We start from the raw sequence: 16,507 nt of genomic DNA, 5'->3' as shown, positions 1-16,507 counted from the left end.
GGTGTTAGAAGATCTACCAGGCTAAGTAGACCCCCTAAATGATACTCTCCTTCATTATATTATGTATTGTTGACTGATTTTGGTGAACCAGAATGTTATGAAGAAGCAGTGCAGGTAGAAACCAAAAAGAAGTGGGAGCAAGCCATGAAAGAAGATATGGACTCCTTAGCACATAACCAGACTTGGGATTTAGTCAAGTTTCCTGTAGGTAAAGTAACATTGTAGAATAAATTGGTTTACAAGTTGAAGGAAGAAGATGGAGGTAGACAAAGGTATAAAGCTAGACTTGTGGTGAAAGGATTTGCACAGAAAAAGGGTATAAAATTTGATGAGATATATTCTCCTGTTGTTAAAATGACTTCAATTAGAACTATTTTAAGTCTAGTAGTAGCTGAAGATTTTCATCTTGAGCAGTTAGATGTAAAGACAACCTTTCTCCATGGGGATTTGGAGGAAGAGATATATATGTAGCAACCACAAGGATATGAGGTAAAAGGGAAGGAGAAACTAGTGTGCAAGTCGACGAAGAGCTTGTATGGCTTAAAATAGGCTCCAAGGCAGTGGTATCTAAAATTTAATAGGTTTATGTCTGAACAAGGTTATACTAGATGTCACTATGATCATTGTGTTTATCTCAAAAGGCAAAATGATGGCAGCTATATTAAATTGTTATTGTTTGTAGATGACATGCTTGTTGCAGGTTCCAACATGTAGGAAATAAATGTGATCAAAAGAAAATTGGCAAACTCATTTGAAATGAAGGTTTTGGGTGCTGCAAAACAAATCCTTGGTATGAGAATAACTAGAGACAGGAAGAATCCCAAACTAACATTATCTTAAAGTGAGTACATAGAAAAGGTTTTGAAAAGGTTTAATATGCAGAATGAAAAACCAGTTAGTATACCTTTGGCTAGCCATTTCAAACTAAGTAAGGAGGAATTCCCCAAGACTCAGGAAGAAATGGCTCATATGTCTAAATTTCCATATGCATCAACAGTTGGAAGCTTAATGTATGCAATGTGATGAGCCCCGGAAATGGGTAACTATATGGGCTCATTTTGCCTATTATTCTCATTTAATCCACCATTCTCCATAGTTTTATGCATGCTTTTGAATATATTTATGTTAATTGAGTGAATGGGAATAGTCACTTTATCACAGAATCTAATATGTGCTTATTGCAGATTTTTGGACATTTTTGGAACAAGATCAGGCATTTATGAGTAGATTGGCAGCCAAATATGAAGAAACAAGGCTGAGGATTTATAGGAGGGGTGTCTCCTGCACTTAATGAGCCCTTCCTCGAGTTCTCCACCATCAACTTGGAGTTCAACAACCCACCAAAGATGATTTCAAGGGGCAGCGAGTAGGTCTAGTGAAGTGGCTGATTAACTGTAGTTTTGGGCAGCCAAGCTCCTAAAGTTAAGGAGGACTATTGGGAGTCCTCATTTGCATAAGTAGGAAGGCTTCAAGCCTTAGTAGTTTAGTCATTTGTTATTTTATTTTCGCAATTTAGTTTAGCCCTGTATCAACACATTTTCGAGCTTCTTCTTGTAGACATTTTTTGGGATGTAACTATTATTTTTTGATCAATGAAGATGAATCCAGCTCTGATCTTTCTTAGCAGGTTGTAGCTCTTGGGGTTGGGCCCAACCCAAGTGCCCAGTACCTCCTTTGTGTACTTTTATGTGTTTTTCTTGCCTTCATAGAATAATTTCTGTTATTAGGTTAAAATCTTGCTTTATTACTTAGGTTGTTTTTGATGATTAAGATAGCTATTCATGCTTCAGATTTATTTGACAGTTTGGTAACAGAAGAGATCCAAAAAAAGGCTACCAAGCAGTCCTTGATCTAATTTCTCCCTCCTTGGGACCATGAATTGAGACCAAGGCACACTTGCTACCACAAAAACATTGTTTTTGCCTTCCAATGCAATTGCTAGTGTTAGATTTTGAGTTGGAAAAGTTGATATCAGTTGTGTTTTCATGCTTAGATCTGTTATTGCTTAGTTTCCATAGCTTTCTTGCATGATTTCCTATCTATAAAGTTTTGTTCATCACATTTCTGGTGTTTAGGGCAGATTAGGTCAAAATAGATAAATCTCTGTTTTTTTTAGTCTTTGTTTGGATCAGTTTTGGAAAATAGTGTACAAATCACCTGTAAGACACTCCTACCTACCCTTCCTCTATCATACAACCTCCTCCAATCCTTCGCTTAAGATTTCTTTCCCTCATTCGCCACACTTTCCCAACTTGCCCTAATTTCTACCTTTTTGTGCAACATTGCTTTCTTCATCCTTGAACAAATCCAACCATCTTCATCACTCCTGAGCTTCATTTACTAGGTCCTAAACCTCTTAACATCCTTATCCATCCTTCATTTCCTCTTTCCCACTATTTTTCCACCATCAACCCTCTAAAAACCACTTTCGACCTGTTCCTGTAGAATATCCTGTAGATCCCCTGCAGCCTCCTGTAGAAGTTCACGCAAGCAATTTTTCGAGATCTAAGCATGGTGGAAATCTCCAGAAGGGTGATAGGGACTCCTTAAGTCCTCTCCACACCTTCTCAACCTCCTGCAAATTCCCACTCTATTTCCTTTCGCCAATAAATCTCTGCACAATAAAAAATAGTTAAACCACATGCATAATAATTCTGCATAAAATTGCTCAAGAATACAAAAATATGATTTTTCCATGTTTACCTTCAGAAGTAGCTTAAACACATGAATTTTACCTTGTCCATGGCACCCATTTAGCAGCTTACATCTCTTTTCTTGCACGAGTAGGGTTAGTTGGTACAAATAGGGTTTACTAGGGTTTGCATTTCCTTTCAGTGTTCATCTTCTTTCTGCAAATAGACTAGCCTCTTTTGAGTTAGATTTCATCCATCACAGTTAAAAGCTTCTTCTGAGAACTCATAGAAGTTGGCTTAAGCTCCTAGCAAACTTGTGCTAGTTGATCAAGTGACAGCCTGCAGTAAGAGCTAGTACTTGTGCATATAGCACTGTCACTTCCAAGTTTGTTACGAACTACCAGATTGATAAAAGTAAAGTAGGGAGTCCCAGGAGTTGCAGCATCATTGCTGCAATACTGGAGCTCACCACAATTTTCTGCACAAGGCCTGATATTGCACATGCAGTGGGAGTTGTAAGAAGGTACATGAACAATCCAGGAAAAGAACATTGGATGGCGGTGAAGTGGATTCTCAGGTATTTGAGAGATACCACAAATCAAGCATTATGCTTTGGTGGTTCAAAAATTTCTCTATAGGGATATGTTGATGCAGATATGGTGGGAGATAGAGATAACAGGAGGAGCACAACAGGGTATTTGTTTACTGTAGGTGGAACAACTATCAGTTGGGTCTCAAAACTGCAAAGTGTTGTTGCACTCTCAACAATAGAAGCAAAGTATGTTGCTGCTACAGAGGCTAGTAAAGAAATGATTTGGTTACAAAGGTTTATGGATGTATTGGGTAAGAAGTAGGAGTTGGTCAAGTTATACAGTGACAGCCAGAGTGCCATACATCTTGCAAAGAACTCTACATTTCATTCCAAGACTAAAAATATACAACTCAAGTACCATTTCATATGGTCAGCATTGGAAGATGGATAGTTGAAGCTGGAAAAGATACACACTAGCCAGAATCCTACAGATATGTTAACAAAAGTTGTAACCAGGGAGAAACTAAGAATTTTCTCAGTTTCAATTGGTCTTCAAGTATGATGAAGAAGATGAGAAACAACCAGGTCCAAACTGGAGTCATTGTCCAACAAATGAAGCAGTGGTGGAGTTGCTATAATCAGTCTCCAAGTGGGAGATTGTTAGGTGTGGAGCTCAATTATCTTCTATATTCAAAGGTATCGCTGCATTATACCCTAGTTTGTAATGAGGCGGCAATGCCGCCCGTAAAATATTCGCTGCAGGGGGGGTCCAGGGGGGGTGTGGTTATGACCTTTGGGAGCCCCACCCGCTGAGGGCAACACCCTCGAAGCTAAGAATAGATGTAAAATTTCCTTGTAAAATGTTGTAATTCTGTAGTCAATCTGGGTCGTTCTTTAGGCGGAGATCTGACGGTAGAAGTTATGTTTAATTCAAGGTTTTTTTCCCTAGAAGGCAACCCCTCACTATATATGAAGGAATTGTATTACGTCTATGTATATCTGTATTCTGAGTGAGGAAGAGAGAGGAGATTGAGAGCGAAGAGGGAATTATAGCAGATTTGATGTAGGTTGTATCTCTTTAGTTTGCTGGATAATATAAAAAGAAGGTCTGGCTGTTTCTCCATGGATGTAGCCCAAACTAGATGAACCACGTATATCTGTGTCTCTCTTGTTTTATATATTTTCTATGTTTATATTTCTACAATATTTATGTATTTCATTGCTCTGTAATATATAATTCTCTAACAATATTACTAAGTCAACCCTTCGTTGCACAACATAAGACCTGTCAAACCCAAATCTCAACATACACCATAACATATACACATCCTAACGTCATCATCATAGATCTATCAAACCATAAGAAGATTATTCAATATGTATTTATTTGAGATTTAATAGATTTGATCCATCATCATACTCCTTGGTGCACATCTATTTCCGACCAAACCAATCATGAATAACCCAAAACTTGCACACATAGCACTTTGATCTTCATCTCTTTATATAGCTTAGTCCTTAGCAAATACCTTAGGCCAATTCCTTAGTTATACCAATGGTATTCTTTGACGGGACCAAATATCCGTTGTCACACTCATTACTATGGGCCAATACCATGGTAAAGACCCCTGGTAGAGAATATTATGGTGTGGAAACTGTATGCAACTTTTCTTCACCATACCCTCATATGTACATGGCCTTTGTTCATAGGACCCACGTATACTTCTTAAAACATCATCGTTATCCTTCCCCTACCTCTAAACTGATATTATTTTGTCCAATCTCTCTGTCACATCTGTACTGGCTTGTATACTCATTCTGCTCCCATCATGTTGACATCTTTATCAAGAAGGTTTCCATCAAGGACAACACTTTAGTCATAATGCCAGCAAATACCCTGTCAACCTGAGAAATCCTTGAAGATGATTTAGGGTTGTGGGGATTTTCCCTTCCTTAATGGATCTGATTTTGTTAGGGTGTACCTTAACACCCTCATGAGATACAATATGACCCAAATATTCCACCTCATGTACTCCAAAGAAATATTTGGAGGTTTTTGCATATAAATATTTCTGCTCCAATAGTTTTAGCACCCTTTTGACATGTTGAACATGATCCTTCCAAGAATTGTTGTAGATTAGTATATCATCAAAAAATACTAACACAAATTTTATAAGGGTTTGAAAATTGAGTTCATTAAACCTTTAAATGTGGAAGGTTCATTAGTAAGGAAAAAAGGCATGAGAAAAAAATCATAAGGACCTTCATGAGTTCTAAATGTTGTTTTCAGAATGTCTTCAGTATTCATTCTAATTTGATGATATCCTGAACGAAGACCCAACTTGTTGAAGTAAATTGCTCCATGTAATTCATCCAAAAATTCATCAATGACAGGATATCTTTAATAGTGATCTTATTGAGCTCTCTATAATCCATACACATACTCCATGATCCATACTTCTTGTGCACGAATAATATCGAGCAGAGAAAGAACTTTAACTAGGTTGAATTATAATGACCTCTAGCATTTCTGCAACCATACGTTCAATTTTACTCTTTTGGGAATAGGGATATCTGTAAGGCCTAATGTTTAGAGGAAGACTTCCTAAAATCAAGTGAATAGCATGATCATAATCACGAATAGGTGGAGGCCTTTGGGAACCTCAAATACCTTGGAATTATTATCCAAGACTTTTTGGATATCTGGAGAATTAAATGATTTTGATGTTTAAACTTGTAGTGAGCATAATTATGAAATTACGCCTCATTTTTCTTTGTTCAAAATATTTTTCATTCCATTAGAGTTGATTATATTCCCTGGTTTCCCTCTGATAGCCCTTAAGTCAATTTCCTTTCCTTCCCAAAAAAATTTCAAGAAGAGTTCTTTAAAATTAAAAGATATCATACCCAAAAATTGTAACCATTAGAATCTTAGTACAACATCAACACCACCCATTGGAATGGAAAGCATTGGAATATTCAATACATATTCCCCCATGGTTAGCTTGATATTATGGCACTTTCCAAAGTAATTTATAGTTCCTCCATTTTCAACCATCACTTGACACTCTAATGCTAGATATAGAAAGCAATTCAATCTGTTGGTTGTCTTACAATGAATAAAATTATGGGTACTACCCGAATCAATCAACACTATTACCTTTTTCTTCTTGATATATCCTTCTATCTTGAGAGTTTAAGGAGTGGTAATTCCGGCTAATGCATTATAAGATATGGTTAGATTAATTTTTTCTTTCTCTGGGGTTGGTTCTTGGTGTATATCCTCTTATTTTGATGCTTCTTGTTCCTTATTCCTCCTCTTCAAAATCTATGTAAAATAATTTATTCTTAGCGCACTTATGACCTTTAGTGTACTTTCTATCACAACTGTAAAAAATCCCTTTTTCTCTTTTTTCCTCCAATTTTTGTGGTTTCAACCTTGTAGTTTATGGAAGGCTTGGAGCATAAACACTTCTATCTTTATAGTTGTGATTGGTAGACTTACTTGTTTCCATAATTTTTCTTTCAATTTTTTTGCCACCATGAATGCCTTCTCTAATTAATCAATTTACCAAAGGCGAACCTCATGTTGATGTTATTAGTCAAATTCCCTATGAAGACATCTATCAAAGATAATTTTAGGGGCGAATGTTCGCCCTTTGGCGAAATTAAGGGGTTTTAAATTTTTAGTGGGCGAATATTTTGGTAAAAAAGGTAAATTTAGCCCTTGAAATTAGGACTTACAACCTTCCATTCGCCCATTTTCAAGAATAGGTTTTATTTAAGTGAATCCATTCGCCCATTTAAGTGAATCCTATGGGCCAAATACCATATTTATAAAAGAGGTATGGTAAATTAATAAAAATATAAATAAATGAGAGGTATGGTAAATAAATAAATCATTTTTTATATTTACTCCATAAGTCACCTTATATACATGTAAGAGTGTAAACAAATAAAAATTTAAATAAAGTGGAGGTATGGTAAATAAATAAAATGTCTTTTTATACTTACTCAAAAGGTATGGTAAATAAATAAAAATATAAATAAACTAGACGTATCGTAAATAAATAAAACCTCTTTTTATATTTAGTCCATAACCTCGTTCTATTTATGAAGGCTCAAGAAAGAGGTTTTGTTTAAGTGAATCCTATGGGCCAAATACCATATTTGTAAAAGAGGTATCGTAAATTAATAAAAATATAAATAAACGAGAGGCATGGTAAACAAATAAAACATTTTTTTATATTTACTCCATAAGTCACCTTATATTTACGAACACTCAAAAAATGGGTTATATTTAGGTGAAACTTATGGCCAAAATACTATGGGACAAATACCATGGACTAGATTGTTATTAATACCATGCAAAAAACCATTATTAACCCTAATATTAGAATTAATAAAAATAAAAATGGCACATGGTATTGACCCATGGTATTCACCAAAATGGCACATGGCATTGACCCATGGTATTCACCTGGAATGTAGCCTATTTAAATGGGGGAATTAAACCAGCATGTAGCCTATGCTAAGATTCACTAGGACTTTACAAAGTTTTATTATTTAGTGAAAGACTCGCCAAGATCTTACAAGATTTTATAATTGAGTAAAATATTCGCCATGCCTGGTGAGAGATTCGCCAAAAAATTATATATACATATTATATTGTTGATAAAATCGCCTTCCATTTTTCCTATATACCATGGAGATCCGCCCATTTATTATATTTATAAATTTAGGGGGGGTTCTTAAAATTTTCCCTGACATCTATCCTATGTTCCTATGGAATATCAATTACCTTGATATTCAATTTTTGGAAGTCCTCAATGTCATCCACCATTGAAACCTTTTGTTTGAGATTTATTAATCGGCTAAAGAATAAGTTTCTCTTTATATCCTCATAATGTGATATCATTTCCTCTGTAAAAATTGACCAAGTGAAAAATGGTTTACGAGAAAAAATTCATCGATACCATACAAACTGATTGGGTTCTAAATATAGAGATGAAATGCGTACCTTTTGTGTGTGTTGAACATCATGGAGATAAAAATATTTCTCCATTTGTAGTATCCATGTTACCAGATCCTTGCCATCAAACTTCCTCATATCGATCTTTGAAATGTGGTTGGTCTTCAATCCAATGTTAGAGTCTCTAAAATCATGATTAACATTCTTTTTTTTTTCTCATCATGAGTTTCATGGAATACCTTTTCACCGTTAGGAAGCATTTGTTGTAGCAACTTTGTCAAACCTTCTATAAAAGCATCCATCTTAGCTTCCACGTATGGTTTTAAACCATTATTCAAACCTGCCATGTCTTCTTTTAAACCATTCTTCAAACCATCCATCTTAGCTTCCATTTCATTTTTGGTTTCTCTTTGCAAGAGCGAAATTTGTTTCACTTGGTCGCGTAATTTTGATATATCATGTTACATTTCTTCCTCTTACTCATGTGTCATAGTAGAGCTTTGTGGTTGCTTACTAGGAGTATCCATTTTTTTGTTTCAATGCATATTGGAACTTTACTATTCCTTTTTAATTACTTCATACTAATTTTCAAACAAAATTTATGAAAATTAAAAAAAAACACACCTTTTTCTTCTTGCTTTTGGAGCTTGATATTGAAACTAATGTATCTATGAAATTTCGGCCTCCCAAGGTTTGAAATTCTGTCATATGGTAACACTTTGAGTCTTCTTTCCAACAAAAAAGATTTGATTCTTCAATATAAAGTTATTCCAAATCTCCCACGATGACATGATTATGGATTGGTTTAGTAGAACGAACTTGTATGGGATGCCATGTGTCACTGTTTCAACCTTCGTCCCTGAAATCGATACACAAGAAACTAAATTCCGTGTGATTTCCTTTATTTTTTTTGGAAGTCCAATATAATGCTTGAACATGAAGGTATGATGAGTTTCCCTTGGTCACTCGTTTGATACTAAATTCTAGAACATGTAGAAACCCTCACCTCTTCAGACCATATCTCTGAAAACATGGCAAACCAAGATATGAAATTTCGACATGAATTTCACCAATATTTTGGTTCCATGTGGTCAAAATTTCAAATTCTGAAGCTTTGTAGAAAAAATGTGATAGTGAAGATTCCAAGATGACTTATTTGAAGTAGTGAAACCCTAGAATCCAAATATTTGATACCAAATGTTATGCAACCAAATCACAAAACAAAAGAAAAGATAGATCAACGACTTGAAAATTAGAATCTTCGAGGGGGAATCTCCTTTACATCACATAAATTGATCTGAAAATGGGGCACTTAGGCTTCTTGTCTAACTTATAAGAACCTCTCCAACTTCCAAAGCTTAAATATTCCCAATTCACACATGATTAACCAATGCAGAAGTAAATATGCTTGAAAATAGGTGTATTCTTGTATTTATTTCAAACTGTTTATGTGCTATAAAATGATTTTTCTTAAACTGATATAAAACATATAACAGTGAAACAATGCAGCAAATAAAACACACACATAAGACAACAAGTTTAATATGGAGTTCACCCAAAACTCTTGGGCTACATCTCCTTGAGGTCTAGTCAACTCAACTAGGCTCTCTGAGATTATGGTCTAAGTTCTTTTACAAGCTCCACGCTCAACTCCACTGGTTTACACAAAACTTAGTGGGATTAGAACACCATCTTCTCCCTAGCTCTGAAGCTCTTGACTTTTTGGCTCTAGCTCTGGCTCTGGCTCTGGCTCTGGCTCTGGCTCTCGGCTCTGGCTTTGGCTCTGACTCTGGCTCTGGCTCTTGGCTCCGGCTCATGGCTTTGGCTCTTGGCTTTAGCTCTGGCTTTGGCTCTGGCTCTGGCTTTAGCTTTCTATAACCTTCAGCTCTCTGGCTTTTCACTTGAACTCCAAGTGACCCCAAAGGCTCCCTCAGCTACTTTGCATAGTAGATTTTTGCTCTCTCTGCTATCTTGTTTCTGCCTTTGTTCACCTCTACTCTCAATTGAGCTCTCTGGGCTCCTTTGAGGGATTTTCCTGGTTTTTCGGCTTCCCCAGCCATTTCACTACGTTCAATCATTCCCCTGCAGCTCTGTGGCTTCTTTGCGCTATTTGTTCGACTAGCCATCTAGATCTGCACCTTTATGGCTTTGAAACGCCTCATCGTGTACTAAAAACACCTGCTTGTAGCATGGAATGATGATTAGGAGTTGTTACAAGGGATCAGGGCCATTTTCCAGGCAATAAGCCGAAAATAGACAAAATCCATTACATAGAGGTTTTCCTGGAAAATACACTATCGGGGGCATATTTCGGACATGAAATTCCATTCAATCGCCGCTAAAATCCCTATTGGGTCTGCCATTAGGCATTATATCACATCACAGAAGCATATTGGAAAAATCCCAAATACACGGGAAAACATTCAAAAACCCGACAAAATCCTTTTTATGGGCTTCAAATTCTATCGCATCCACCCTATTATTGTATTGGGTCCGCTTTTGATCGCTGTCGCAATCTCCACCATCAATCTGGGTGATCTCCGATCCAATGGTCATCATGCAATTTAGTGCGGCTTAGGAGTACGGAGGTTACCTGCCCAAAAATGCAGTTTTCCTCTCTCCTCCGCCAGCCACGTGTCGACTAGTGTGTGGGATCGGGCGGAGCCGGCCCAAAACCATTTATCGCTTGAGGCCCACCCGAAATCTGCCTTTATGAAACTCAAATTATATAGATCGTGCCTAAATTCCCCTTTGGGTCTAGTTTTATCACTTTCAGGCATTTTCCTTTGTATTTTGGTTTTGTAGTGGAAATGCGTAAATACACAAAAAATCCCTTTTACTGGATTTCAAATTTTATAAACTACGCTTATGAAATATGTCGGGTCCGGCAATCATCGATCATCAATTTAATCCTAGCCATCCATTCCTTTTCCGATCTGATGGCTGAGATTGCACAACGTGATCACTATCACATATTGTATCCCATACGGCCCAGGGGTTCTGTATATCACTGATACTGATTTGCCGAACCGATCATCAGCGATCAACGTATTGCATGATCCCAATCGCTGAGTTCGGGGTCCCGATATCGCATGCAGGCCTGTCTCCAACCCGATTGATCAGATCAGCTGATCGTGGTTTCTTCCACCTCCACTTAAGTCTGGCCTTTTTCCTTTTTCCAATGTGATTTCCCTTTATAAGGGTTTTTTGCCATTTTTAAGGGATCTTGCCTCTTTTTCCAAAGAACAAAGGGCATCTTCTTTCTGCGATAACTTTGCATCCTAAGTCCATTTTAGCCCATTCAACTTGCAGTAGATTCATAATGAAATGATCTCTATCATGGGGCTATTTCCAAGAACTTCCTTGGACTTTCATTTTCCTTTGTGACGAACATCTAGACTTAAGAGTCTATCCAAAATCCATTTTGGATCATGCCTTCCCACTAAAGAACTTTTGGTCTCCAAAAGACTGATATACTAATCTGAACAGTAAATGAGAGTAACAACACCCTCTTCTTTTAGCCTCCATACACTTGCCTTGCATAGTGCCTCTGAACCAATGTCTCTGACCACTTTCCTTCCTGGATATGCTGGTCCTCCTGGGAAGAACTGCCTTCCTCCTTGCCTTCCTGCAGAACTTCTGTTGAAATGGTCATAGAAGGTGGTTTGAACTTCTCTACCTTGATCATTGATCTAAGGTGGCCCAAACAAATGTGAAGTAAATTTGCTCCACAAAACTTTCAATTGTACCTGTTTTAAAAGCTACCAACAACAACTGTTAACAACAATAGAAACACAAACAATAACTGGATGGTCTAAACTCCTGCTTCAACAAAAGAAACAGATTTCACATATTGTGAACACCTCCATGTCTTACATCTACATACAAATGACAGACTAGATACCAAGCCCATAAAACATGCCTTTAAACAAATGACCCTTCAAGTCAAGCATGTAGAAAAAGACCATTAGGACTCTTTTTCAAAAGATGAAACACTTCATCATTATCTCCATTTGGAGACCAAGTCAACTTCTCCCAAGTCAACATGGCATCACATGCATGTCAAAGTAATCAACCCTGCAAGTTAATTACACATACATGTTCAAAAACAAGGATTTCATCAACATCCCTGTGTTCATGCATCTCATGCTCATGCATGCATTTCATCCTTCAAATTTCACTTAAGCACACTGTACTTTCGAAGCTGAAATGAAATATAATGTTGCAACAAGAAATGCAAATAGATGCATCAATAGACATGCAATCTTAATTAGATAAGAACTCTAACCGTTTCTTACCAATCCATTTCAAAGGTACCACCTTTGTCTGCACATCAGCATCATCAAGTGAATGATCCTGAAACACATCATCCATGGAATCTTCCTTTCCATTTCTGCCATCTTCTCTTTCCAAATTCTTAAACTTTTGTGGAAGCATTGTTGGATTCAGAGTCCAACATTTTGCAGCAAGATTCCCTTGCTTATGGCAGTAAGTGCACTGCATGTGCATCCTCTTGACAGCATGACTTGCCTTGTCCAATGGACCTTTAGCTTCTTGCTTATTTTCATCAAAACTTTCCTATATGTGGCCATTCTCTTCCAACATCTAGAAACATTATGGTTATCAAAACCACAAAAGGAGCAAGCAATTCTTTTCCCATCTCTATGTGGAAATTTATCATGCTTTTCAAAATCAAGAGGAAAATGTTTAGAACCAGATTTATACCTGCCTCTTTCACCTTTATTGCCTTCATGAGGAGGTGAAGCAAATGAAGAAGTGGCTCCCTTTAGAACACCATCAATCTCTTCAAGGCTGTTAGAGTCTCCACAACTCTCTAGTTTAAGTGTGTGCTTCTGAACACCTGCATCCTACAAATGATGTTTCAAGCTATTGTATTCCTTCATAATACAATCTTCACACTCTGCAATGCAACTCCTTCTTGGAGCTATTTCAATGCCCTTCATGGCAGCTTTGGAACTCTTTCCATAAGACTGTCCATAGCTAAGACCCAAATACTTAGGCCTTTCCCCAACTATTATTGGTTCAAAAATACATTGTGCATGCTTGCCCAAGCCTCTTCCTTCATAGCCCATCTTGGACATTAGCTTGGAACATATGCCTTTGGTATGCTTTTCAAAAGAACCAATATAAGCATTCTTAGAGGAATTTGAAGACAAACTGGAATGATTTACCTCTTCTTCAAGCTGATAATTGACTAAGGCATCTTGGGCAACAAAGGGTTGTGTCTCCAACTCATGCATCCTTCTCAGGTTCATATTTGCAATATGAAGTTGCCTGTCCATTTCCTATAATTTGTCAAAAAGAAACTACTTCTCTTCCTTCATGGAATTCAACTTCTCTCTAAGTATGCTGCTTTGTCTTCCATCCTCATACATTTCTCTCACCATATCCATCATGGTGGACAAGTCTTACTTCATGTCTTCATCAAAGAGTCTTATGATGAAGAAAGAAGAATTTGAGGACTCACTTGTAGAAGTTGTCATTATGCCAATGAACAAAAGAACTTCAAACAAGATTAATAAAGAGCTTATTCAACAACCTTTGCAACAAACCTCTTGTGCTTCAAAGATTGTCTTGAAGTCCTTTGGGATAGAAGAATTCCTTCAGCCCTTCTTCCTTCTTGTCCTTCCTGGACTGAGCTATCAATAACTTTCCCTTCACCTCTACAAACTTAAACAATAGTTAGTCTGTAAAACAATCATACAATCAACCTCTGATTGTTTAAACACCTTTTAAACAAGCAATCTTTGCTCTGTCAATCAAGCAATCTGATATAGCCTTCTTGAAGGTGTGATTAATCAATCTCAGGCTCTAATACCACCTGATATGAAAATGGGTCACTTAGGCTTCTTGTCTAACTTACAAGAACCTCTCCCACTTCCAAAGCTTAAATATTGCCAGATCACAAATGATTAACCAATGTGGAAGTCATGTAATTTCTTATCAATAGAAATTATGAATTTTCTTCTTCGGAAAAAAAAGATTAACCAATGTGGAAGTAGATATGCTTGAAAATAGGTGTATGCTTGTATTTATTTTAAACTGTTTATGTGTTGTAAAATGATTTTCCTTAAACTAATATAAAACATATAACAGTGAAACAATGCAACAAATAACACACAGACATAAGACAACAAGTTTAATATGGAGTTCACCCAAAACTCTTGGGCTACATCTCCTTGAGCTCTAGTCAACTCAACTAGGCTCTCTGGGATTATGGTCTAAGTTCTTTTACAAGCTCCATGCTCAACTCCACTGGTTTACACAGAACTCAGTGGGCTTAGAACACCATCTTCTCCCTGGCTCTGAAGCTCTCGGCTTTCTGGCTCTAGCTTTGGCTCTGGCTCTGGCTCTAGTTCTCGACTCTGGCTCTAGCTCTGACTCTGGCTCTGGCTCTTGGCTTTGGCTCGTGGCTCTGGCTCTTGGCTCTAGCTCTGGCTCTAACTCTGGCTCTAGCTCTTTAGCTCTAGCTTCTTTGGCTCTGGCTTTGGCTCTCTACAACCTTCAGCTCTTTGGCTTTTCACTTGAACTCCAAGTGACCCCAAAAGCTCCCTCAGCTGCTCTGCGTAGTAGCTTTTCACTCTCTCTGCTATCTTATTTCTGCCTTTGCTTTCCTCTACTCTCAATTGAGCTCTTTGGGCTCCTTTGAGGCATTTTTCCAGCTTTTCAGCTTCCCCAACTGTTTCCCTGCGTTCAATCATTCCCCTGCGGCTTTTTGGCTTCTTTGCGCTGTTTTTTCAACTGGCCATCTGGCTTTGTGGCTATGTGGCTTTCAAACACCTCATCGTCTGCTAAAAATGCCCACTTATGGCATGGAATGATGATTAGGAGTTGTTACAAGGGATCGAGGTTGTTTTCCAAGCAATAAGCTGAAAATAGCCAAAATCCATTAGACAAAGGTTTTCCTGGAAAATACACTATCAGGAGCATATTTTGGACGTGAAATTCCATTCAATCGCCCCTAAAATCCTGATCAGGTCCACCATTAGGTGTTATCTTGCATCGCAGAAGCATATTGGAAAAATCCCAAATACACGGGAAAACATTCAAAAACCCAACAAAATCCTTTTTATCAAACTTCAAATTCTCTCACATCCACCCTATAATCATATCAGGTCCACTTTTGACTACTGTCACAATCTCCACCGTAGATCTGGGTGATCTCTGATCTAATGGTCATCATGCAATTTCAGGCGGCTTAGGAGTACGGAGGTTACTTGCTCGAAAAGGCAGTTTTCATCTCTCCTCCGCCAACCACGTGTCGACCAGTGTGTGAGATTGGGCGGATCCAGCCAAAAACCATTTACCACTTGAGGCCCACCCAAAATCCACCTTTACGAAACTCAAATTATATAGATCACGCCTAAATTCCCCTTCGGGTCTGATGTTATCACTTTCGTGCACTTTCCTTTGTATTTTGGTTTTGTAGCGGAAATGCGTAAATACACAGAAAATCTGTTTTACCGAATTTCAAATTTTATAAATTGTGCTTATGAAATCCATCGGGTTCGGCAATCGAAGATCGCCGATTTAATCTTGGCCATCCATTCCTTTCGCGATCCGACAGTTGAGATTGCACGTCGCAATCACTATCACATATCGTGTCGCATACGGCCTAGGGGTTCTGTATATCACCGATACCGATTCACTGATCCAATCATCCATGATCGGTGAATAACATGATTGCAATCGCCGAATCTGGGGTCCCGATATTGCATGCGGGCCTGTCTCCGACCCGATTGATCGAATCGGCCGATCGGGGTTTCTTTTGCCTCTGCTTAAGTTCGGCCTTTTGCCTTTTTCTGATGTGATTTCCCTTTATAATGGTTTTTTGCCATTTTTAAGGGATTTTACCTCTTTTTCCAAAGAACAAAGGTCATCTTCTTTCTACGATAACTTCTGCATCCTAAGTCCATTTTAGCCCTTTCAATTTGCAGTAGATTCAGAATGAAAAGATCTCTGCCATGGGGCTATTTCCAGGAACTTCCTTGGACTTTCATTTTCCTTTGTGAGGAACACTTAGACTTAGGAGTCTATCCAAAATCCATTTTGGATCATAAATGAAAATTTATTGGGTGATACAAATGACAACACCTCCTTGGTATATATAGGAGTCTAAGGGGTCACAATATAATTGAATCCTACATAGCAATAATAATGTAAGGGATCAATAATAAAAATAGTGGTCCTCTATGGGGTACTATGATAAGAATGTGGGTGCTACATGGGCACAAGAATAAAAATAGGGGGCTACACTAACAATATCAATAAGGGGGATACATTAATAATAACAATAAGGGGGCTACATTAGTATTATAGGGACATAACATTGTCCTTCATAAACCTATC

The sequence above is a fragment of the Pinus tabuliformis genome, chromosome 6 (assembly GCF_031772625.1).
Source record: "Pinus tabuliformis cultivar Carrire ecotype Pingquan chromosome 6, CPIR1, whole genome shotgun sequence".
NCBI lineage: Eukaryota > Viridiplantae > Streptophyta > Pinopsida > Pinales > Pinaceae > Pinus > Pinus tabuliformis.
The sequence above is the reverse complement of the archived record's forward strand: the minus strand, read 5'-3'. Positions refer to the sequence as shown.